Here is a 24,927-nt window from a genome sequence, read left to right as displayed (position 1 = left end):
CAAGGGAAAAGCACATTATCCCCCCTCCCATTCCTACTATAGTAATCTGAAACTTGGAACTAAATTCTAGGTATTTGTAAATGAGTTGGGGAAATGAAAACTGTAATTCCTTTCTTTTCAGTTGCAGAGGGGTTTCCCTCAGGAATGTCATGTACAGTATCTGGTGTGATGAATACTGTAAGTTCATGGGGAAACTGATGGGTTTTGATTTACTTTTGCAATGTAGAACAAAGTGTGCCTGACATGCAGTGATGTCATAGATTGTATGATGTCAGATGAAGAGAAAAAAAATATCTACGGTAGAAAAAAATATTTTTTCTCTTGAGCCATGGATCTGAGGCCAGAAACAGCAATGTTAAAGGTTGGGAAATGACAAAGCTTGCAGGAAACAAGGCAATGTATCTAATCTTTCAAGAATATTCTAATATAAGACCCCCGTTCACCTTCTGGTGAAAGCACGCTGCTCTGCACAAATGTTTTTGATAGACTTGTGGCCTTCATGCCTTTTTCATGATTTGAAAAATGATAATATCAGGGATCCTGAAAGTGGAGTGCTGCTTAGTGTGAAGTGAGTCACAGGAAAGGCGATTTACATCCCAGTGACGTCAATTCCACCCACGCCTTCTATAAGGCTGAATATAAATGACTTCTTAACTCGTTGAATTGCAGTGTGTGACACTATACCATATTTTCAGACAGCGTCCAAACCACAGAAAATAAATCTGCAGTTCCTGTGACATTTATTTAGGATCAACACCTTGTTTTGTTTTGTTTTTTGTTTTACGAGTTCTGAAATGAATTTCTTTCTTGATGCAGTAGATACAATCCGCTCAGAATCTATAACATCGGTACCGGAAGCCGATGGGTGGAAAAAAGCACTTGAAACATCATAAAAACCTTCAGTTAAAAGAAGGGCTAAGTAGCAGTAGTTGTTGCTGCTGCCACTTATTAACAGTGTCCATCATTCTTATTCTGAGCCCATGGCTCTTTTCACTAAGCTGGCAGCTCATTCACTTTGGGAAAAGGACAGGTTTACTTCACATGATGAACGGTGAACGATGAACTCTGCTAAACCCTCCCTATATCAGTGCCCAGTGCTGAGGAGAACGGGCCTTGGGGATAAAATATGGTAATTTCAGTTCTCTGAATATTTATTGTGAGCATGAATATTTATGTAGCATGTATGGCTGGTGGCTCCCAAGGCCCTTAAGTCTCCAAGTTGCCACACATATCTTGGAACTATTCCTAGTCACCGCCTAAGGGTACGGCTCCACAGTTCAGTGCGCCAGCAAGCGTGTTTGTCTGGTGAAGTGCAAGTATTATCCAAATGGCGCATGTTAATTACTGGCAGAGCTCAAAAATTCAAATTAATCTGTGAATAAAGGCGACTGGATAAAATCGGCTTGTCATCACAAAAGGTCATAGCTTGACCAGAAGAGTATGTTGCCAGTTAACTTCTGCACAGCAACTTCAGGCCTTGGGGAGGGGAGGAGGTAGTTAGTTTTACATGTTGATAGCTCACATGAAATTGGATTTAACTGCCCTCCCCTCCTATGCATTCTATTTTAATCCGCAGTGCACTGTTTACTTTTACATATAATAAGTGCTGATGGGGTGGGTTGGTCATGGCTGTCAGCAAGCTGTGGTCTTTCAGGAACATGATAACCGGTTGGAAGAATTGTCTGGAACATTGGAGACTTCTTGATTTCCCAAGTATTTCTTACAGAAGCCTTTGCAACTAATTTGAAACCAAAAAGGTTTACGGGGTTTCTTGCAGTGGGAGGTTTATTTTAAATGTGATATCAGTGGAAACAGCAGTATCATAGAGTGAGGAGAAACATATACCAGAACTAGATATAGAGCCAATTGATAAGCTCATTGGTAAATGTAACTCATTTGTCATGTAGTAACATTTATATGTCCTTTATTTCATTGCTCAGTGTACGGTGCGCTCTACCCTATCAGCTAGCTGACCTCATTAAAAACAAACATTTAATTTAAACTAGTATAAATATGTGTTCAATTGATTCATACTTAACAGAAAAATTGTGTTTATTTAAGTCCGTTTATGTTGGGTCAAATATCTGTACTATATACTGTCTCTCTATAGCTGTAGTATCCATTTGGAACTTGAAAGCACCATTTTTCTGAAATACTTTTTCTGAACAAATGTCTTAAATCTATTATAAAATTACATTAATCCTAACTGAGTAAGCAACTAATTAGTTTAGTTACTTACAGCACTGTTTTAATAAAAACAATTCCCCTCAACTTGTTTGAGACCAGTGGGGAGAGACTGTACATTTTTAAGACAGCAGGTATGTCTTTCTTCAACCAGGCTTAAACTGACAGGTTAAAGGAACAGTCTTTAACAAAGGAGACTGTGAGGGGATGTGATTAAAGTATTCAGTATCCTCAAAGGCATTCTTTACACAAAGGCCTGCAGGAGTCTGGAACACAACTACCTAAAATCACTCTTTTAGCTGAGATCCTGTACATACAGTACTAGCAAAATACCCAGAGCATAAAACTTGAGCAAGAATCTTAATTGTGTACCCACACAATATCACTTGGAACCTAACTTGTTGACACTATTTAAAACAATAATACTCTTGAAATATCTAGTACATTATACATTTTTTTCCCACAATGAACTCTTTTATGTGACATTTAGCCCAAGAGAGGCTGTACGTCCTTGTGTTCCCTTGGCTGCCAGTTCATTTCACCTGTCCTTTCTACCTCTTTTTAGGCTAATTGTACCTTAAGCACTTAAAATAGTTCCTGTGACTTCTCTCCTTGAAGTACCTTTGCCATTGAATTTGTCACTCTGTGTGGGCACTTGCTGTGAAATGCTATCATCAGTTGTGGTGAAAAGAACTGTAAATAAGTCTGAGGAACATTAATTTACATTATCTCGGTTGTCTATAAGTATTTCAGGGTATTAAAAATAACACTTAGTGCAATAAGGTAATTGTGATAGGCTGGAGATTAATTCAAGCTGAATTCAAACACAGTGCTGATACTATAGCTTTCTCAAAGAGCAAACTGTATTATTAAATAAGTGATTATTATTTCTTGTTTACAATGAAATGCATCCCCCACTGTACCACACAGACATATCATCCCTCTCACTCCCCCAGATAAGCGAAGAGCTGTCAATCTGCCCTTGTTTTTTTAACTAGGACTAACAGCAAATAAATAAACATAAGGTCTTGACAGCTGCCTATTCTCAAATACTCCAGTGGGTCTTATCTGGCGCTGGGTGTCATTCCTGATGATCCTGGCCTGATAATTTGACAATCTGTCTGGATGGGTTGGCTATCAAGCACTCTATGACACAGGCTTGTCCAGCAGATTCTGCCCCTTATTTCCCGGTAAAAGTAGCCTTAGCGATCAGATGTTATTTCCGAAACATGAGGAATAGGAGTGAATCATTCATCAGAATTTTCAATGAAATGTTTAATTAATAATTGCTTGTCATAACTATGTCTTTATTTTTATATTTCTAAAATGATCTGATTATATATGTAGCAGTAAAAGCAATACACATTTGCAGAAACTGTCTTTCAAAGATTGAAATATTTTATAAATTATAAGTCATTTAAAAAAATTGAATATGTAATTTGATTTGAATTTACTTTCAAAATCACAGTACAGTGTTTTTTTTTAGTTAGGTACCCCACTGTTTTACAAGAATCTGTCTTGAATACTGACATTAGTGGGATATTTTAACTAGATATTAATATTGAGTCTGGCTAGGATTATATATTTTTATGAAGACATTGTTTTTTGTCAATATTTCGGCTGAGGAAATCCAAATATTTTTCATTCATCCTTTTTCACAAATACACTGCAGAAACAGCACTTTTGTAATTGTATCAGTTCTGAGGGGTTAGAAATTAGTTTCTGAGGAGAATTTGCAATAAAGTGGAAGCACATTCTTTTAAAATCTAATTTCCAGTAAAGTAACTTTTGTGGTCAGAGCCAAAAGTAATGAATAGAATCATAATACTCCCACTCTATCCACTGGTTTTGAAAGACAGTGCTCAATAAGACTATTTTCCAAGTATTAACACAGCTGTTCAGCATTGCTGGGTTATCTTGTGAGGTTTATTGTTTATGTCCGCTTTGTATAGGGATATGTTGCCAGTTTGTAGACTTTGTTTGCTGTATTTCTCTTGGGGGTCATGTGCTTGTTGTAAGTCTCATCACTTTCCTCTTGCTAAATCCCATAATGAAGGGCAAGAAAAGACATTTTGCTACGTGTTCAACCATTATTTTTTTTTATCCAACAGAACTCATTACCTTGCTTTGTACAACCTGACCATCGTTGATAAAACAGGGAGATCTGCAAAGTGGAAGAAATTTTTTTAAAATGAGATCTTTCACTCCTACATTTCATATACATTAAGAAAGGGAATTGACCCCCATCTTCATATGATCATTCATTACAGATGGGGGGTTTGCATACTTAAGAGCTTTAGAAAGATTACAAACAAGATTTGGCTCATCCAGCTCATTTTGTCGATAGTAGTTAGTTGATCCAAGAACCTCTTACTGCTGTTTCCTGAAAGACACCAGGATAACGGCCTCAATAAAATTGCTCGGTAGCTTGTTCTGAACTTCCACCACCCTTTATGTACTGTAACAACGTCTGGCTGTTCTCAGTTTTAAATGCACTTCCAGAAGTTTCCACTTGTACCCTCTGTTTTGTGTTTCATGTCCCTTATCTAAAAGGTGGTAAAACATTAGACTACTCCTTCATTCTTTTTAAGGTATGTTCTTTATGGCATTTATTCAACAAAAGGTACTCAAACATGTATGGACAGAAATGAACAATTAACAACTTGTTTTGTCAAAACACTCAAAAACAAAACGGTTATTATAATAATTGACAGTGTTAAGAAAAAGAGAACAGCAAACCACGTTTGATGTCGAAGGCACTTGACAGGTAAGAATAGAAGATATTGTGCAATTTCCTCTTGATTAGCTTTCCACCTTACAGTGATTATTTTTGTCTTGTGACTTTAAATTGTGTTTTCCAGTTTAAACATTGAAATTCTGTTCATTACAAAACACTGCCTTACTTTTTGCTTAACATCTCAGTCACTGAAGGTTTGCTTCAAACTCTCATGTTGAGTTTAGAGGTGACGCTCGGCAATAATCCAGAGCTCATCTACAGTAACTTTCAAGTCTGTCCTGCAGTTTTCTGTTTGATAAATCATATTGTTGCACACTTATTTTGTTTAATCAGACAACTGTAAATACAATACTATTACTATTACTGTATTTTCAAAACAACATACTGTAGATACCTGTACATATACAGGAATACAGCTTAGATATTTAAAATAATTGTATAAAAATGATAAAGAAAACATCCATTACCCATATGTTTTCTTTATTTGGATCTTAAAAGGATAATTGTGATTCCTAAAAGTAACCTCTGCTGTCTCTCCCCTTGACGCCTGCTGGGTACTGCACACCTTCTGAAGAAAAATATTTGTTTCACCTGGGTTAACTCTACTCTTCTTAACATATAGTGTGAGTGAGTTACTACATAAATACTGTACAGTATATATAGATGGAGCTCCTATGCCAAAAATGAAAAACTTTTTTTTCTATAAATTGTTTTTGGAAAAAATGTTCAAGTGAGGAAATGTTATCTTAAGGTTTCCAGAAATTACTGTATACTGGTTGAGAAGTTGAATCTACTCTCTGAAGAGTATCGTTTTTGACTTATGTTGATTATTATGGCAATTTAAGAAAGCTGAAGTGTTGAGTGACAATAAACTGCCTCTTATTGTCATACTTGTTAACAAGTATGATCATGTACTAAAATATTCTTATTGATTTAGGACATAAGATGCTAACAGAAGGTAGGACGCACAGGTCAGTGATAGATTATATGAGATTTCTAAACTACTTTAGGAATGTTACAGACGTTTCTTAATGCTCATGTATGGTTCAGTATTTAGAATTGGTTTTTCACTAACAGAGCTTTACAGTATTTTTTGCTGTCTGACAGCTGTTGTGTACAGTGTAACTCTGCAAACTTATTAGAAATGAGTGCAAACAACAAACAGCTTTTTGCTGGCAAGTGTCTGTAAAGAAATACCCCTTCTGAAATGTGAATCCAGGCCAGACTTTAAGGCAGGTCAAGTTTCACTGGGGTGTAGATAGGACACCCAGGCAGATAAGGAGAAAGAAAAGGTGCCTACAGCCTGAGAATGTGAGAGGAGTGGATAATAAATGGCTCCCACTCGGCGCTTAGCGGAGATAAGTTTCCATTTTCCATGCAAACAAAGTAATCGCAAATGCTAGTTTATATATGAAAATGCTATAGGATTGGAATGGATAAGTAGGCTCCAAAAATGCCCACTTTGCACTGGGCTGCCAGCTGCCCACCCAAACAGCTGCCTGGCTCCAGGCTAACCTGGCTAGTCCACAGGCTCCCTGTAGCAGAGGCCTTGATCTGAGCACAGCATGAGAATCAGTGATATATTGAAAAAACCTTAGAGAAACACAGACTTCACCTCAACCCAAATCACAGTGCCTTAAAGAGGAGTGGTAATATTGGCTGAAAACACTGACAACCACAAGCGTCAGACAGTTTTGTATCTGTCTAGCAAGGATCAGTATTAGGCTGATCTTAATTTATGATAACAGTAAACCTTACATTTGCAGACAATACAAAACTGGAAAGGGTCAGTAAATATTGGAGAAGTAAAAAGTAAATCAATTGCATTGCACTAACAAGAATTACAATATAGACATCAAGTGAGTGGCGAAGAAATTATTCCTGAAAAGGATTTATACATGGGAGATCGTACAGATTCATCATATAAACTGTATACAACATAGTAATAGAACAGAACTCCATTAATTGACCTGGAATCGTCACTTATTCTTGCTAGAATAACTCAGCATTCCCTAAACATAAAAGTCTGTAAATGGTAAACAAGTATGGTTTCATAAAAATATTAATTGAAATTAGTTAAATTAAATGAGTAAATTGCACCATTTTGAAAAAACAGGTCTTAACTACCAGTGCTAGAAGGATTCAAAACTGAACTGATTTGGATTTACATTAAATGTACATGCTTATGAAGATGACAAAATCAATAAACACAGTATCGACCCAAAAAATAATTATGATGAATTGCTGTGGGGGTGTAGCATATCTTTTTATGTGTTTGCTGGATGTTTATCAAACGCAGAAAGATGCCTTTCTTGAAAAAAGAGAAGAAATAATCTAATCTGAGGGGGAACAGTGCTGCAGTGGGTAACGTTGCTGCCTCACAATGGGTTCAGTTCTGCATCCGTGGTGCTATCTGTGTGGAGCTTGCATGCTCTCCTAGTGTTTGCATGGGTTCCCTCTGGGTACTCCAGGTTTCTCCCACAGTCCAAAGATTGATTAGCTTCGAGACAATAATTAGCACTAGTGTGAGATGTGGGTTTATATCTGTTGGAACTTTCCAGAGTATTTCCTGCTTTGTGCCCATTTCTAGCCAAGACAAGCTCCTGCTCCCCTTGTTGTTAGGAAAAGGGATGCATGGATAATCCGCCCACATAAATGGAAACTAAAAGGAATTAATTGGCACATCAGAAAAACGGCTACCTTTTGTACCGTCTCGCTCTTCTTTTGTACATGTGAGATATCTAAAGACACCATCTGCCCTTTGCGTGAATTAACTAGTGGGAGCACAGCACAGGTAAAGAATACCCGCACACTGCCCAGCGCCATAAGTAATGTTCCAGGTGCCTTAGAGCAGGCGGTCCCTCAAGCCGCGGTTTTCAAGAGTCTCTTACAAGCTACAGGAAGTCAATATCTCAGCAGTTGCTGTGGTTCAGGAGTGCCGGCAGATTCTTCCTGCCAGCGGGAGAGCAGGGCTCGGCTGGCGGATGGCAAGCCCAGGTCCTCTGGCTAAGCCAGGGCAGGGACCCCTGCGAAAGGCAGGGTGATTGACAGCCACAGACTGGCGCTGCTGACAGATGGCAATGTGCTGTGCTTGCTCATCTTGTCCGGCCTGTCGGAAGGGAGGTGGGCTGGAGGGTCTCTCACTCCTGAGTCGGTGCCAGTGTGGGGGGAAAAAAAAAGGCAGCCTACATTCGGACTGGCCCGCCCAAATGCAGAGGCATTTTTTTTCTGCCTCACCTATCAGTTTTCTCTGTTGAATGCCCAGACGTTAATTCTTCACCCAGCCTATCTAATGCTGACTCTACTTTTGCATACTAATGCACATCTATTTATTTCAAAATAAAACAATACTAGTTGGAGATTTGTCTGAGATATGATTATCATGCTTTAGATAGTTTGGTTGGGATATTATTGTTATTATATATCTAGTTCAGTGTCAGAACAGCTCCAGATATATTTACCGTACCAGTTAAATCAATTAAAGTCAATTCATCAACTCAAGAAGTTAAGAAATCGGGGATCCTCTTTTGGTAGGCAGGGCGTGATGACGAAGTGCACACATTTTGAATAAAAATTATACCCAGCACAAACAAAATACAGTACACTGTTTAGTTAAATGAATTTATGCTAATCAATTACTACAGAGTCTATGGGGAGAGATTTCTGATTTCTGATGACGTCCATTTTAAAAGTTCTTTTACTGTGCAGCAATTGAACAGTAATTCAGTAATTAAGGGATGAAAATTAATTAGTTGTAAGTGCTTTTTTCAAGTGCACACCTTTCCAAATTAAACCAGCAGAGGACAGCACAGTGGTGTGGTGGTGGTTTGTGTTAGCTCTGACACCATCAGAGCTCCTTAGATGAGATAAGATCACTTTATTAGCCCTATACAATTTCTTTCATTGGGAATTTGTCTTTTCACATACCCCAGCTCACTCTCCATGAGACACACGGACAGGGAGAGAGAAGCCTGGGGTCAGAGCACAGGGTCAGCCATTGTACAGTACCCCTGGAGTAGTTGGGGTTAAGGGCCTTGCTCGGGGGTCCAACGGAGTAGGATTCCTCTGCCGGCCACGGGATTTGAACCGGCAACCTTCAAGCCAGAGGCACAGATCCTTAGCCACAGAGCCACCGCTCCTTCTGTTGGACGTTTGCGTGTTCTCCTCGTTTTAGGGTTTTCCAAGGTGTCCGGGTTCATTCTTCCCTCCAAAGACACATGCGCTAGATTAATTGGTGTCTCTAAATTGTCCATTGTGAATTAATACTTAGAGGGTTTGTTCCCAGTACATCCAGTCCCGACTTTCAGACTTTACAGTGATTCAGTTCTCAGTGTCTGTGGTAGGTGGAGGCAAAGTATTTTCATAGTAAGGAAGCATTGAATCATTACTGAACACAATTGTGTTAAAAGTGACAGACTTTTAAAACTACTATTTAGTCGCCTAAAGAACAGGGAAGACTTAAAAAAGTCAAGAAAGGTTTCAGTAATTAGTTTGGTAATACTACCTTTTATATGAAAGGCATTTTGTCTCTTCTTCTCCAGGCATACAGTTGTAAAGCCCTGCTATATTAGAAGTTTAGATAACTGCTGCCATGTCTTTTCTTTGTGTTTGTTCCAAGTTGCACCAGAGTCATCTGTCTCTCGGTTTCATCACTGTGTTTGACAGAAACTGTCAGCAGGTTCTATATAATTTTGATTCAGTTGCTCTTTCAAATTTTAGTTACTTTAGTGTCTCTTGGCTATAGAGTAGATAGTTCAGGATCCTATTGGCCTTGGTACCTTTTTCGTGGTGCATGGTAGAAAAAAAAAGGGATTCAAATTAAAAATACTCTATGCAAACCTCAGGAAACAGAATCTTTATACTTAGTAGTTCAGGTTGGTAGCTGCATCAGCATGCATAGGCTGCAAAGGAACAAGTAATAGGTTTATTCCATGCTGAAAAAAAAGAAAGAAAACAAGTTTTGGCCATGGAGCCTTCTTCAGCTGTGAGGGTGCTCGTTGTGTTTTCTTTCTTCTTTTTTTCATCTTTATACTTAGTCATAGTAGTAGGTTTTAGATGTGTTAATGTATAAGAAATGTTTACATTGGGAGTTCATGTGGGTCTTCTATTGACAGAATGCCAAGCCGAATAATTGACAGCAAGTTCGGTATCCATCGGTTTATTTGGTTCTTGGCTCATAACAGGTGAGTTGGCTGGCCTTCTGTTTGAATTTGGAGAATTCAAACAGCTTGTGAATGAGGAAGAGCAGTAGGAATACAACTAGAAACGTTAACACTTGTTTCAGTATATTTTGACACTGAGCAAAATGGATGCATTTTGACAAATGTAAAAATATTAACCAATATTTGGCTCTCAGTTGCAACATGCTTGACAGTGAGGATTGGAGTCAAATGCCGTTGCAATTTCTTGAATGCTTTGGAATTACAGTGACAGTGATTTGCAAAAGAGACGTAGCAAAAAATGCACTAAAACTAACAATTTAATGATTTCCAGAGGGTAGCCTTCAGTCCTTTAAATTGTGAAGAAAAAAGATTTTGTTCATTTTATAGTAGCTGAAGCTCAATCAAGTGTGAACCATTGTGGATAAATTTTCTTTGCAAACATTTTTTGTGCTTTCTGTACAATGTTATTTGTCCATTTTGATTTCATCCATCCATTTACCTATTTCTGGTCTGCTACCCTTTGCGCGGTTTATAATATTATTGTTTTCAACAACATAAATACTGTAGTTTGTCTTCTAATTACTTGTATTTTTATTTTAGGACTCTTGATTTTTTTAAATACTTCTTATAACACTTCATTTTCTACCTTTTTTTCTGTACTGAGGCACAATAAAAACAGAACAGGACATAATGTTAAATTCTAAATAGCAATCAGGTGTGTTTCTGGATTTTAAAAATATTATTACTCCTGTGGATAACAAAATACTGAGCTCAGGTTATGTTGCTTCATAAACAATTAAAGGTACTCAATGCTTAATATTTGAGTTAAAATTTCTAAAATAAACTAATGAAGAATTTGTGTAACCTTTCAAATTGTCTTGATTGAAGATCAGCTGTCTCTACGTTCACACAGACACTTGTCACGGACAAGTTTCCCAGACATTGACATGTTTTACTACAACAATAACTAGACTCACAAAAAAAACACCCTATGAGGGTGCAATTATTTTCAGACTGCGATGGCTTCAGTGTGGGAAATCCTAAATAGACATAACCCGTGCATCATCAGAATGACTATAGGTCACTGCTTTAAAACAATATGCATGCTCAGAGGCCATTAATGTGTAACATGTTGACCAAGAAATAAAATGGCATTTTCTGCAGACCAAAGTGTGAGGTGGCAGCAGAGAGAATAATAATAATAATAATTGCTTACACTTATATAGCGCTTTTCTGGACACTCCACTCAAAGCGCTTTACAGGTAATGGGGACTCCCCTCCACCACCATCAATGTGCAGCATCCACCTGGATAATGTGACAGCAGCCATAGTGCGCCAGAACGTTCACCACACATCAGCTATTAGTGGGGAGGAGAGCAGAGTAATGTAGCCAATTCATAGATGGGGATTATTAGGAGGCCATGATTGGTAAGGGCCAATGGGAAATGAATGATTAAGTGTTTTCTTCATAGACAAATGCCATTTTCCCCTCGACAAACCTGACTGTTAAGACACGTGGAGACATTGCATTGAGTGTTAAGATGACATTTGCAATGTTCAGGCCAGCTGGTGAGGAAGTGTGATCATGTTTGGATGAATCTGCTTTAACACAACTTCACCTTTGGTGCAGACTGAGTGCAATATAAGATTTACTACTCAAATATACTGTACATTGATGAAGTCCTTGAGCCACCAGTTTTTCCTTTCCTGCAGGCCTCTTTGGAACTTTCTATTATCTGACAGGACAAAAGAGTACACAGTGCTAGGATTGCAATGGCACAACTTCCTAACTGCTTCAGGAGGAAATAATTTTGAGCAGTCTACCTTCACCTATTGTCTGCAGTGGCACAGGGCGAGAGTATAAATCTGACAGCAGTCTTTCCAGAGGCTGTTCAGATCTACAGTACGTGTCTTTCTTGCCATGATTGTTCATGCTTTGTAACACTTTCATTTTGATGTTTCTTTACAATTTTATACTGTATCAGGATTCTTAATCTGTACTTTTGACCATGTTGTTCTGTGATTGTGTTCGATAGCTATGTTTGAAATATTTGATTACAGGCATTAGACCTGAGCATTGCTATTCTCTTTTGTGCATCACTATCCACATAAAAAGGAATCAAAATTCAAAACGTCAAACGGAAAATCAGAAAAGGTAGATTTTAGGCTGATATTCTCCGAATTTGACTTTTGGATTTTTCTGCCATAAGGAAACAAGTAGAAAATGCAGAATGCATATTCAATTTCTGATATTCATGGCTGTGACTAATAGTTTAAATATCTAACCATCCCCCACATAGTCTCACATTCCATCTTCAAATTCTAGGTTGAAATTTTATTAGGGCGGATTAATTGCAGTAAGTTACTGTGGCAGTTTTTAATGAGTTTTGTGGTTCCATTTAAATACCAGGAATGCAGTCCATTAACAGAGACACTGTATGTTTATAGTGGGCTTGAGATTGTATAATCACCTATTACCAGTCACACTCTCTATACACTGTAAGAGGCAGGGTTAAGAATGTATTTTTCTTCCATTTATAAGAGCAGATTCCTATTATTCATAACTGTATAAAAAAAAGGTAATGCAAAACAGAATTTTCCTTGATATAGATTACAAGATAAAGTGATAACAAGATAAAAATATAGGGAGTCAATACACAGAGTAACAGCATATCTGATATTAATTCCAGTGCCTTTATTACTTTCATATAAATAATGGAAGTGAGTTTTAGCGTATGTGAGAGAGGAACCTTTTATTACTGTGCTGTTACTTATTTGAAAAGCCGTTTCTATTAATGTAGTCTGGGAATGTGAACAGACGAATTGCACTTTATCTGAAAGATTAAAATTTCAATCAAAGAAAGCTTTTCAAATTTTCAAAAAAAAATATTATAAATGTATGTGCTGTGGGCCTTTATTGTAGCAGAGAATATTTTAAAAATACAATAATCTACAACAGCTGTAAGTGATGACACTATGGAATGAGTCCAACAAAACATATTTTGTTGGAATGGAAAATCAAGTGTCTGTAAGGCTTATAGATAACTACATTGCTTCCTTAATGTTTTTTTTAGCCTTTCAGTTTTTTTGAACGTGTCATGCATTCTTTCCACTCTTTTCCTCCCCCCCCATGATTTTTCAAGGATTAGTGCAGTTCTGAATGACAAGCGTTTCAGTTTTATTTCTGTCAGCCTAATGAATTTTTATAATGGGATGAAGTTAACTATTAGGTCACAGTAAGAATGGTGAAAACATAGTGTTAGACTGGATTTTCACAGGAAAAAAAAGCAAAACTAGAAATGAGTTTTTAGTGCATATAACAGCAGTGATTGTTTTACGACATGAGCAGTTTCAACTCAAAACCATTCCTTTCCCACTACCTGGGTACCTATGGAAATCTCACACGTGTCTATTTACTGCTGTCTCTGGACTGAAGAGATGCGTTACTGTGGCAGAAACACACAGTAGTCTGCTGTTTCTCCATTTTAAAAACTGCAACACAGAAGCTTGCTGGAGATGATGTGACATAGAGCAGCTGGAGAATTGCAAGTCATGTGAAAAGAGAATTCGCATAATGAAATGAGCGAAGTCATTTCTGTTTGGATTTTCACTAATGCTGACAAGTCATTAGTGAAATCTCTCTGGGGGTACCTGGGAAAGTTATATCTTCTTCCAATTTTTTTTCAAGCTAGACCCAATTTGTTTGCAGAAAGCACGGGTCATGCACTTATCCCCTAGTCCTCTCAACTTGCCCTTCTGACCATAAAGATTTGAGTTACAATTAATGTCATCCATCCATTTTCTTACTGCTCTATCCAATACTGCGTTGCGGGGGAACCAGTGCCTATCCCAACATACAACAGGCACCAGGTTGTGTCACGAAGCGTTCTTTCAGGACCCTATGCAGACAGCACAATCCGGGGAGAAAAAAAGCATGCAAAGGGGGCTGGAAGGAAAACAGGGGGCGTGTCCAAGGTGCGCTGGTGTTCAGGCTGTGTGTCCGAGGCAAACAGTCCAAAGGAGTCCAAGGCAAATCCGAGAATGTTACAATGTCCAAAACCGGGAGATCATCCTGACAGACAAACAGTGTTAAAAGGCCGGAGCGGGATCCGGCGGAGGGTCGGGGGAATAAAAGGGGGGTCACGGGACCAGACGCTCCCAGTCCCGGACTCAGAGGGTCAGGACGCCATTGAAGCCGATACCACCGAGTCGCTCCTGGACTCGCGGGTAGGCGGGCTTCCGTGCGTCCATCTTCCAAAGCTGAGCCCAGATTGGCAGGAATGCCTGGCTTTTATAGGACGGGGGTCAGGAACTGGAGGCAGGTGCAGGAGATAAATACAAAACTAGGAAGGGCTGGAGCGTCCTTAAGGGGGGAGGGGTTTACGAGCGTGACAGGTTGGATACACCCTGGACGGGATGTCGGTCCATCATGGGGCAGACACAGACACAAACACACACGCTCACACGCTCACACCAGAGACAGTTTTCCCAGAAGCCAATTAACCTACCAAGCCAATTAACCTTGAACTGTGGGAGGAAACCAGAGCGCTCAGAGGAAGCCCCCATGAGCATGGGGAGAACATACTCCACATGGATAGCACCCCTGGAACTGAGCCCAGATCTCTGTTACTGCAAGGCAGCAATGCTAACCACTGTGCCCCCATGCCTTCCTATTGCCATACGTACACTTACAAAAATCCAACCTTTTCAAAACCTTCCCTCCATTTTGTATTGAGCATGCCTTTGCCATAAAAGACAGTAATTCTCTAGTCTCCCCAGGTGGGGATTTGTTTATTTGAAGAGAGAAACCTGTAGCCCAAGCCCATGACCCTGGCCCTAAGTGTCCACCCAGTGCTCCAGGGTCATAAATCTCTGAGGTTTTCAGCTGTGCTGAATACCATCTGGAGCCAGCCTGAGGGAAGCTGATGCAGCTTTCTTCTATCTGGGCTCTTTGTGATGACTGAGCAGTCGGACCGTGTCCTTGAAACAATTTCCTGGAGGAGTCAGACCCTTATGTCATATATGAGAGATGATGGGGTATGAAACCAAGAGTTTTGTAAAAAAATGTAAAGGACTTTTACATCTTGGCTACCTTGACTTTTTGCTCTGTCTTATGTGATCGTCTGGAAACATTTTGTAATGCACAGACTGCCTCCATGTGTCAGTGAGGACAGAGCTATGTGTCCTCTTTTTTAAGAGTGAAATATTTCTAAACTTTCCATTTATAATTTTGCACTTTTGCAATTAAGAAATGGCATGGCTCTCTTGATAAAGTATATAGTGCCCTCAAATGGATGAACGATAATATCGATTTTTTTAAGAGTTGCATGTTCTGTTAGCACCATCTAGTGGATCCTGGGCCTATCAGTCTATGAAATAATCCTCATAAAGATGCAAGATTCATGCAGGGTGTACAGTAACTGAGAGCTGTTTTGTGGCACAGGTTGACCTTTTTTGTCGTCTCCAAGTCCCAGAGTCCATCAGTGTACAATAATCTGTTCATTTAGAGTGCAGGGCAGCTATAAACACATTATTTTCAATTGAGGATAGTTAATTGCTCTCAAACACAATCTGTTAAGTACATGAACATTCTGCAATGAAAATACATAGTCCCAAGAGCATAAGCAAGTAAAATGCTAAAAGCCTTTAGTGAACGGTCAGCTTGGCAGCCGTGTATTCTCACAGCACAAAAAGCGGCTGTCAGAAAGTAGAATGTGTTAATAAGGTGGAGGGGGAAGGGGGGCCGACTGATTCTCTTTGCACTGCCTTTCATGAAAATATAGCAAAGGCTAGGAAATAAATACATATGCTTGGCCTATCTTAATCAACTTGCTTGGCTGCCAGGATCTTATTGACATGGGAACTTCATTCTTTCATTTCTGTGACGAGTCCATTTTTATTACTGCTTTCTCAGTGTTGACCCTGCTGATCAGACACTTTGGTCAATTTTTGATTTAGCAAGTATTGTGTGCTGCTTATTTTGCGTTCAAGTCACACTTTAAAGGAATTTCCTTAAATGTAACTGTGCCACACATACATAAAAGACACTTTGTTGCCCCCTTAAAATGGATGAGTGAGCTGATTGTTTCAGGTGTCCCTGTACAATTTATTCTTTTCTGCTTTGTTCATTGGGTTTCTAGAAAAGAAACTTGTGGCTGTTTCCAAAACAGAATGTTGTGTACAGTACACTCTCTGGCCAAAATAGGCATAGTTATCATGTTGGGTTTCTGCAAGCCATCAATAGTGAGCAGTGAAAACAGCTTGAACAGGAAACCCCACCAAAGTGCTTTGACGTTTGTAACTCAGTGCCGTCTTGTTTTAGCAGAATCACCTCCAGTAAAGGCTGTGCTGAAAGCAGTGATGTGTGGAGGTGAAATGGAATTGCTCTTTCCACCAGCCTGACCAGTTTTTCATTGGACTGAGATCTGGGATGGTTCTGGCCAGGGAAAGTGACCAAAAGTCTTTATCATGCTCTTTAGGCCAAACTGCAACTGTAAGACTGACTCTGTGTCCCTAAAGTTTTTACCTCAAGATGAGTATTAATTTGAGAGCAGCTATTTATTTTATTCTTGAGTAACGCAGATCCAGACAGGAAGATTCCAGAAATCCAAGACGGAAACCCACTGATCATATCCAGAGCGGATGTTTGTAAAGTTTTTAAAAAGACCAATCCACGCAAGGCTCTTGGCCCTGATGCCATCCCTGGCCGCGTTCTGAAGGCATGTGCAGACCAGCTGGAAGATGTCTTCTCGGATATATTCAATCTCTCTCTAGCTCAGTCTATAGTTCCTTCCTGCTTTAAGAAAACCACCATTGTTCCCATTCCTATGAAACCCAGAGTCAGCTGCCTAAATGACTACCGCCCTGTTGCACTCACATCAGTTATCATGAAGTGCTTCGAGCGGTTGGTCAAAGCATACATCACCTCCTCACTGCCTGACACCCTAGACCCACTGCAATTTGTGTATCGCCAGAACAGGTCAACAGAAGATGCTATTGCCACTGCCCTCCATACTGCCCTCTCACACCTGGATAAGAAAAGAACATATGTGAGAATGCTGTTTATTGATTACAGCTCAGCATTCAATACCATAGTGCCCTCAAAGCTTGTCATAAAGCTCCAGGACCTGGGACTGAACACCTCCCTCTGTAACTGGATCCTGGACTTCTTGACAGAACATCCGCAGGTGGTGAGGGTGGGCACCAACATATCCTCTACCCTGACTCTAAACACTGAAGCCCCCCAAGGCTGTGTGCTTAGCCCTGTCCTCTACTCCTTATTTACTCCTTATTTACTCATGATTGTGTCGCCACTCAAACTCCATCATTAAGTTTGCAGATACAACAGTCATCGGCCTAATCACAGATGGTGAAGAGTCTGCGTACAGGGAGGAGGTTGAAACCCTGGCAGCATGGTGCCAGGAGAACAACCTCTCTCTGAACATCAGTAAGACTAAGGAGATGATTGTGGACTATAGAAAACACCAGGGAGGAGATCACACACCTATCTACATCAGTGGGACTGCAGTGGAGAGGGTCAGCAGTTTTAAGTTCCTGGGAGTTAACATCTCAGAGGACTTAACCTGGACCCACCACACCAACACCGTGGTCAAAACAGCACGACAGTGCCTATTCTTTCTCCGTAGGCTAAAGAGGTTTGGCATGCCATCACATATCCAGGCCAACTTCTACAGGTGCACTATTGAGAGCATCCTGACTGGTTGCATCACTGCCTGGTATGGGAACTGCTCCACCCAGGATCGCAAAGTACTGCAGAGAGTGGTGAAGTCAGCGCAGCTCATTACCGGCTGTGAGCTACCAAACATCCAGGATATCTACCCAGCTAGATGTCTGAAGAAGGCAAGGTCCATTCTCAAGGACCCCAGACATCCCAGTCACAAACTGTTTTCCTTCCTACCGTCTGGTAACCAAAGCATTCGGTCCAAGTCCAACAGGCTACGGAACAGCTTCTACCTCCAGGCAATAAGACTGCTAAATAGCCAACCTGCAGCTCCTTTAGCAAATCACCTGTAATGGCTACATGGACAAACAGTTTTCACTGTATTCAACATAACTGCACTACTTGTATATATTGCATACACCATGAACACATAGCAGCTCTACTCATATTGAGTTTTATTCAATTTCTATTACATCTTTTATTATGTAACCTTATTTTCATAACCTCAATTTTGTGATTTTTGTGTTTTGGGGATTTTTTTTATTTCTGATTTTTGTGATTTTTGTGAGCTCGTGGAAAAGACATTTCATTGCCAGCAACTACTGCTGCACGCTGTATTGTTGTGCATTTGATAAATAAACTTATGATTTCATTTTGAGAAAGTAGAAGTGCTTTCATAAGGTCACAATTCTGTTTAAATATCCTCATCGTATACTTCAGAGCCCAACATAAATAATACACCACACCCATATGTGTCAATCTATATACTGTATTTGCTAATAAATGTTTCCACCCTTATTTTTAACTTTTATTTAAAAAAAACAATGTTCTCCTAACATGTTTTAGGTTTTTAAATTCAACACAAATTGAACATGTTAAGTTAAGTGTAAATGAAAAGAAAGTTTAAATATACTATTGTGCTTTTTATATTCAGGCACACAGAAACCTTGAAACTATTCAAAGATGCAGTTATTCTCTCAGATAATGTATTTCTGTGCTATGTAACATACCACATGGAATCTACACTCCACACCAACTTCCAGGAATTTGTGTGCTTCAGCAGAAGTCCTCCGTATCTTGTTTCCACTGTCCTGGTCACGTCTTGACATATACCTTAGAAGCTGGGGACCAAATTGTGGTTAAATCCAGCATCCAAAAGTGTGCAGCCCTAGCTCTCTATGGGTCTAAAAATGGAGAGAATTTGATCACAGGTTTTTCTGTCTTCTGCCTTGACTGCCAACAGATGGGGCTGTTGTAAATCTGTCACATTGACACCCCGCGGGGAATTAGATGCTTGCGCGCTTAGGTAAAGAACCACTTGTTTATGAGAAGTGGAAACAGGGCTTGAGGAGCGGTCAGACTGTAAATGCACTACATGGCGCAGGAATGTCAGATTGATTTCCAAACTGGAACCCTACAGTACGGGCCTAATATCACCCAGATAGGTCGTTTGATCCATTTAAAAAATAAACAGTTAAATTATAGTATATTTTCAAGTATTCCCGGCTATTTTACAATCTTTAATAATATAAGCAGTAACATTAATCTAACAACTGTCCTCCATTATATACATAACTGCTATCATTAGCAATCATGTTGGTACATTAAGGTATCGTGTCAATTTGCTGCACCACATCTCGCTGCAAGGACAACAGGCTCCCACCGCAGGTCTCAGGCGAACTTACAATTTTGAAAAAAATGCCACAAAGCTCAAATTGCTGATAAGAGTATACTTTATGTATCGTAAATCGAATATTTAATTCTAAAACATGAACAAATCACATTTGTTCAAAAACTGAGATGGAATCTTTGTATTTCAGTTCAATGGCTTCCAATGACCAAAAAAGGGCAAATATACCATTTATTCCACAGAATATATTTTCTACTATTCATTTGTAGTTGTTCATTTGACGTAAAATATTAACTTTTATTCCCATCAGCCTAGACAGCTAATTTTTCTTTGAAATGCACGTCATTTGTTTACACGTAAAGAGTGATCTATCAATACAAAATACAAAATATTTTCCCTGGTGGTGGTTACCACATTTTCATTATATCGTGGGAGTTAATTATTTTAAGCGCACTGTTACCATATGCATTTTTTTGTATTTTGTAAGTTGTAAATCAGCAATCTACAGGACCTTTTACAGAGCTGTTTGGTCCAGAAAAAAACGCGTGTGCCACTTGTTCTAAATCCATGTATGTGCTTGTGGTGTTTTAAAGTAATGCGGTGATTATTGCTCATAGTTAATGCATTGTTCTGCTTTCCTACTATAATATAGCTCTAGAATATTCGCAAAGTAGTGCCATCTGGTGACACGCTTGCGTGATGCAGGTATAAGGACTGCGCAGTTAAATGTCTAAAGCTTTAAATCTGGTGTATGTTTCGAAACTTAAATTTGCAAAACAACCCAAGACCAAAACGGAGCCTGAAAGCAGTGTTACGATATCTTTTAACAATGAATTAAAACTTTTAGAACATAGTTTAATGAATGATGATTACTTTCTTGTTATTTCAAGCATTTAAAATATTTGAAATTTTATTTTTGAAACGTATTATAACATATCTACGGAATTTTGAAACGATAATAAATATCGGTATATTGTTGTGAAGCCTAAAATGTGCACTTTTTTGGTTATCAAGTTAATACGCATTTGAGAATTCGTAAAACACTTTCACAACTTTTATTTATTTCATTATTTTTCATCAAGCAATTTATAAAACACTTTTTTCTTCTTAACCCTCTGCACCTTTACAACTTTTATTGTCGTAAAATTTAATTTCAGTTGTAAATATTTTATTTTTCCTCCGTGTATTACCAAGATGAGTTACAGTACATTGTCTGCCAGTAATAATACTGTCCTAAACTTCTGAATATAAAGCGGCACTTCCATTGTAAAATCAATATATATAATTATGCAATAGCCTTCAACTGTTAGTATTTCTTTTTGTATGTGTCGTAAAAGTTGAAAGACACTACTCACTCAACATGCAGCTAATTGGATGGATGTATCTTTTTTTAAGGAAAATTAATAATCCAGGCTGCGCCGACCTGTACATTCTTCACAATTGTTTCCAAATTTGAATCAGGGGATACCCGGAGACCCTCGGAGACAGTCCATGGAGATGTCTTCGAAAGGCTGGTAAACTGCACCCTCAAAACGCATCTCAACTTGTTCGCGCTCTCATTGACAAGGTTGCTTGACGAGCGCACCCTTCAGAACCGCTTTTTAACATTGTAGCAGAGCAAACTAACATTGTGCCTGCTATGTTTCAGTTTGGTTTTTGTCCGGCTTCTCTGCTGAAAGGTATGGTCTCAGTATAGGTGCACTCAGTCCTATGTGTGGGAACCCCTTTAGTGTTTAGTCCTGGCAAAAGTCAGTCACCCCGGACACGCATTTCCAACAGCTTTTGGCACTTGTACTGGTTAGTCTGCGAGTCGATCTGCAGTGCTGGAGGAACTACTGCAGAGAGCCATGTGACGGGTCTGGGAACGTTTCTTTTTTTAACGAGTTTCAAATGCAGCTTGGAAAGGAGGTCCACTGAACGCTCCGGGACAACGCGACAAACTGCAACAATGTAGGTAGGGTGTACCCATTTACCCGACACACAACGTTTATTTAGCGGCTTCTTGTACTAGAGAAAGCTAAAAGGTAAGGGTTTTAAGTCAGTTTCTTATCGGATATATTACGAAGCGTGCATTTATGACTCGTGATATTGACCAAATGATTAGATAATTAAGATGTAAATATAAAGACATAAATACTGTCTGCTTTTACCATTTACGCATTCCATGGTTTTATACCAATATGAAGTGCGGCACAATCCTCATAAAGACGTTTGCTTTAAGTAAAAAATGAGTGACAAAATCGTATTCTCACAGTAAAGGAAACGTTCGTTTTCAGATTATTATTATTTTTTTTAGATTAGACTACTACTGTAAATTTGTTTGCTTTAAATTGTTTTAAAACTGAATGTTGTTGGACACACGTGGTATTTTTGTTTCCTTTTTGTGTTTTATGTTCATATTTGGGCCTATTTAAAAAATCAGGGGGTCGAAGGGTCGTTCGTGGCTCTACTCTATAGTTGGGCATGTGTGCGTGGAGAGTAATAGTTCCAACCCAAACCCTATGCCTAATTGTAACTAACCCTAACCATGACCATTTACTGTATCTACTTACCTGTCGATGAAATTGGCTAACGTGTTAATGTTAATAAGGACACCACTAGGTTTGATGAAGTGGTAGGTGTCCTCGGCCAGGGACGATTATTCAATTAACTCGATCTATCATTGCTAAATGCTAATCATTATATTTGCCTTCAGTACAAAAGAACCTAACTAAATAAAATATAACGTTAAACTATTGGTGCCCAAGAGGCACTGTAAACCCGTACAGTGATTTTATGGGAAAAAAAAACATTTCGAGTTTAAACGTCAGGTAACTTTTATTAATAATAAAAGAGTTATACACAAAAAGTGTTATAATCATGGGTATTTGTTTTAGGGTTTGTTGTTTTTGTGGTTTATGCTACTTTTTCTTATCATGGGCTAAAATAAACTGTTCTTTAAGTGTAAACAAATTGGTTTGACTTATTTTCAATCCGCAGGCCGTCGTACAGTAAAATACGATTCACTTATAATTTAACGTTTTTTTTCCGAGGACAAACCATAATCCCTTTCTGAAGGCCTCAACGTTTTATGAACACGCGTATATACAGTATGCACACTTATGTATAATGTATGTTTTTCAAATGGTATAAAAATGGTTTTGCAACCTTTGATGCTGTGGTATAGATAATTACAATCGACGTTTCATTGGAAATCTTAAGGAAAGCTACGTTAAAACGAAAAAATTGCAATACATGATGTATGTTTATATAAAACATGCATACAGCAACGGTATCTTCGAATGTAGGATTATTAAAGAAATACTGACAAGTTCTTTTGTTTAGTAGAGTACAGTATATACTATTATATGTACACTCAAAGGCGTTAAATACTTCCTTTTCATAATGATCCCCGTTAATTATTATTAATAAAATCATTATTGGTTAAATAATTAGCACATAAACAAGCTAAATGGGCTCACTCAAATTATTTCTCATATTCCTGTAAAGACAAAATAAAATTTAAATGTCGTGTTCGTAGCAGGTAACAGCAGTGGAGCTCCAGGATGCCCACAACCCAGATTAGGCCCCATCTCGGCCATAGCGTGGGAGCAAGTGTCTCACGAAAGAGATGCACAAGCTTAGCACTCTATTATCACTGGGGCTAAAGGCATGTTCACGGTTACGTTCGGACACGCAAGAATGCACTTATTAAACCTTTGTAAATGACATTGAAGTTTGACAAACCCCTTTTGGAAAAGCAGCCAGTGTCAATTCAAATAAATAACTGTTACGTTCAATTCAATAAATATTTTTGCTGTGAATTGGAATTTCTACATATTCAAACAGTGTATTTCATATTTGTATTACATTTTAAAAGGAAATGAACAGAGATCGCAAATAAATACGGTGTGAACCACCCGTTAATGATCAACTATAAAATCCTGCGACGGCTCTAGACAAGTTGATTCTCTCCCTCTATGTGAAACAATCTCCTGAATGCATCAATATTGTTTCCGCATTATAAATCATGAAGGTTTTGTTTTGGAAATCGTACAGTACCTTTCCTGTCTTTGACTGCGCGTTATTCCCCCATTATTCAAGCTTGATGGATTGAATCTATAATTATTCAAACACAGAAGAAAACACTGCTTGAGGATCAAATGTTACAGTCTTGTAACATTGTTATCAAAAGTTACAGTCTTGTTTCTGTTTTTTGTATCTCAGTGAATACTGTGGAAGCTATCGATTTGTCAGGAAGCAGATGGTTGCATTTTTTAAATATCCGACTTCAAATTTGAGTTAATTTTCTTTCACGTTATTTTCCCCAGTGATTATTTTGTTATTAATTCAACTGTTGAAGTATTTGTAGGCGAGGACGCTTACCCCCTGCAACGAAGCTTCAATGTCCCATTAGAGTACCTTGTATTTTCATTGTTTTTAGCAGAAGGTTCTCTTTCGTTGTTTGGTGTTTTCGATGAAAATATCACATGTGCTTTTTTAGCATCTCCGTTTTAAAAACACAGAGCAACGATAGGAGTGCATTTCTATATCGCACGCCTGCTTGATAGATACAAATCCTTTAAAACTCTTCTTCATTGTAAATTACTGAAATAACTTTCTTGTTTTTTGTAAGAAGTATACATTTAGATTTTTATATGAGGAAAAATAGCACAATGCAATGGGTATGAAAAACAAATCTAATTAACAGACATAAAATATTTAGTCTAAACCCAAAAGAAAGTGTTATATTGTCTTGTGAGGTTGTGATCTTGGAGGGGTGCAGAAATGTTTTTACATATATTACAAATATTATGTCCAGTTTATATGGTCCTCATTATTTAGTGTTATTTCCACATGTAATGTTACATAGCTGAAGTGCTGCAGCAAATATGAAAAGGAACAATTTAAATCTATCATTTTTCAAATAATAATTAAAAAAACATTTGCTACTTTTATCATGCCTTGGTGGTTCTAAAAACTGTGTCATTAATCCTGCTGTGTTATTGTGATATTAATGTTGCAGAATGCATGCTGATATATTAAATAAGGAATTACAATTAATCAAACTATTAAGTGAGGCGCTTGTCAAATCAACATTCTCACCCGTGACTCCTGTTCACAGTCTTGTTAGCCACTTGTGACATTTCATCACTGACATTGCATCTGCTAGCAGATGGACCGAAGGACACAGTGAAGGCGTTGGGACAGAAGTGGGAAGTGGGCAGATTTACAGACCACAAAGACTAACACTTTGGAATCTAAAACAGCAAAGAGTTTCTGTTGCCCCATTCATTAGTGTTTTTAGCGCATATGTGAGATCTCCTTTTGGGAGCCCATGTTGGTATCCATTTCTATTCTAAAGGCTATTAGTTAAGAGGAGGAGTTGCAGAATATCCTGTGTATCACCTCATGATTCTTTGGTTGGACCAATTTGCATCTTAACTTACAGCGATCTTGGTGTCGTCTTGACTAGGTGACGAGAGGAAAGGCTGTAAGGCAGTGAGAGTTTTCTAATTGTAGTTTTAGCTTCCTACCATTTGCTATTTCACAT

The 24,927-nt window shown here is 38.6% G+C and overlaps 1 protein-coding gene across 5 annotated transcripts in view; it reads left to right on the top strand.

Annotated features, from left to right (window-relative positions):
• Positions 1 to 24,927, top strand: part of rbm20 (RNA binding motif protein 20) — an 83,122-nt gene that overhangs the window by 21,785 nt on the left and 36,410 nt on the right. The window contains exon 1 of one of the 5 annotated variants that reach the window (XM_088917879.1): positions 21,308 to 21,418. The exons of the other annotated variants lie outside the window; for them this stretch is intronic. The gene's annotated coding sequence lies outside the window, so the exon portion shown is untranslated. Of the gene's footprint in view, positions 1 to 21,307; positions 21,419 to 24,927 lie in introns of those variants that run through there. 5 annotated transcript variants of the gene reach the window in all.

The sequence above is a fragment of the Atractosteus spatula genome, chromosome 5 (assembly GCF_055471065.1).
Source record: "Atractosteus spatula isolate fAtrSpa1 chromosome 5, fAtrSpa1.hap1, whole genome shotgun sequence".
NCBI classification, from domain to species: Eukaryota; Metazoa; Chordata; class Actinopteri; order Semionotiformes; family Lepisosteidae; genus Atractosteus; species Atractosteus spatula.
Note: the sequence above shows the minus strand (reverse complement) of the source record. Positions and strands in the feature narration are given on the sequence as shown.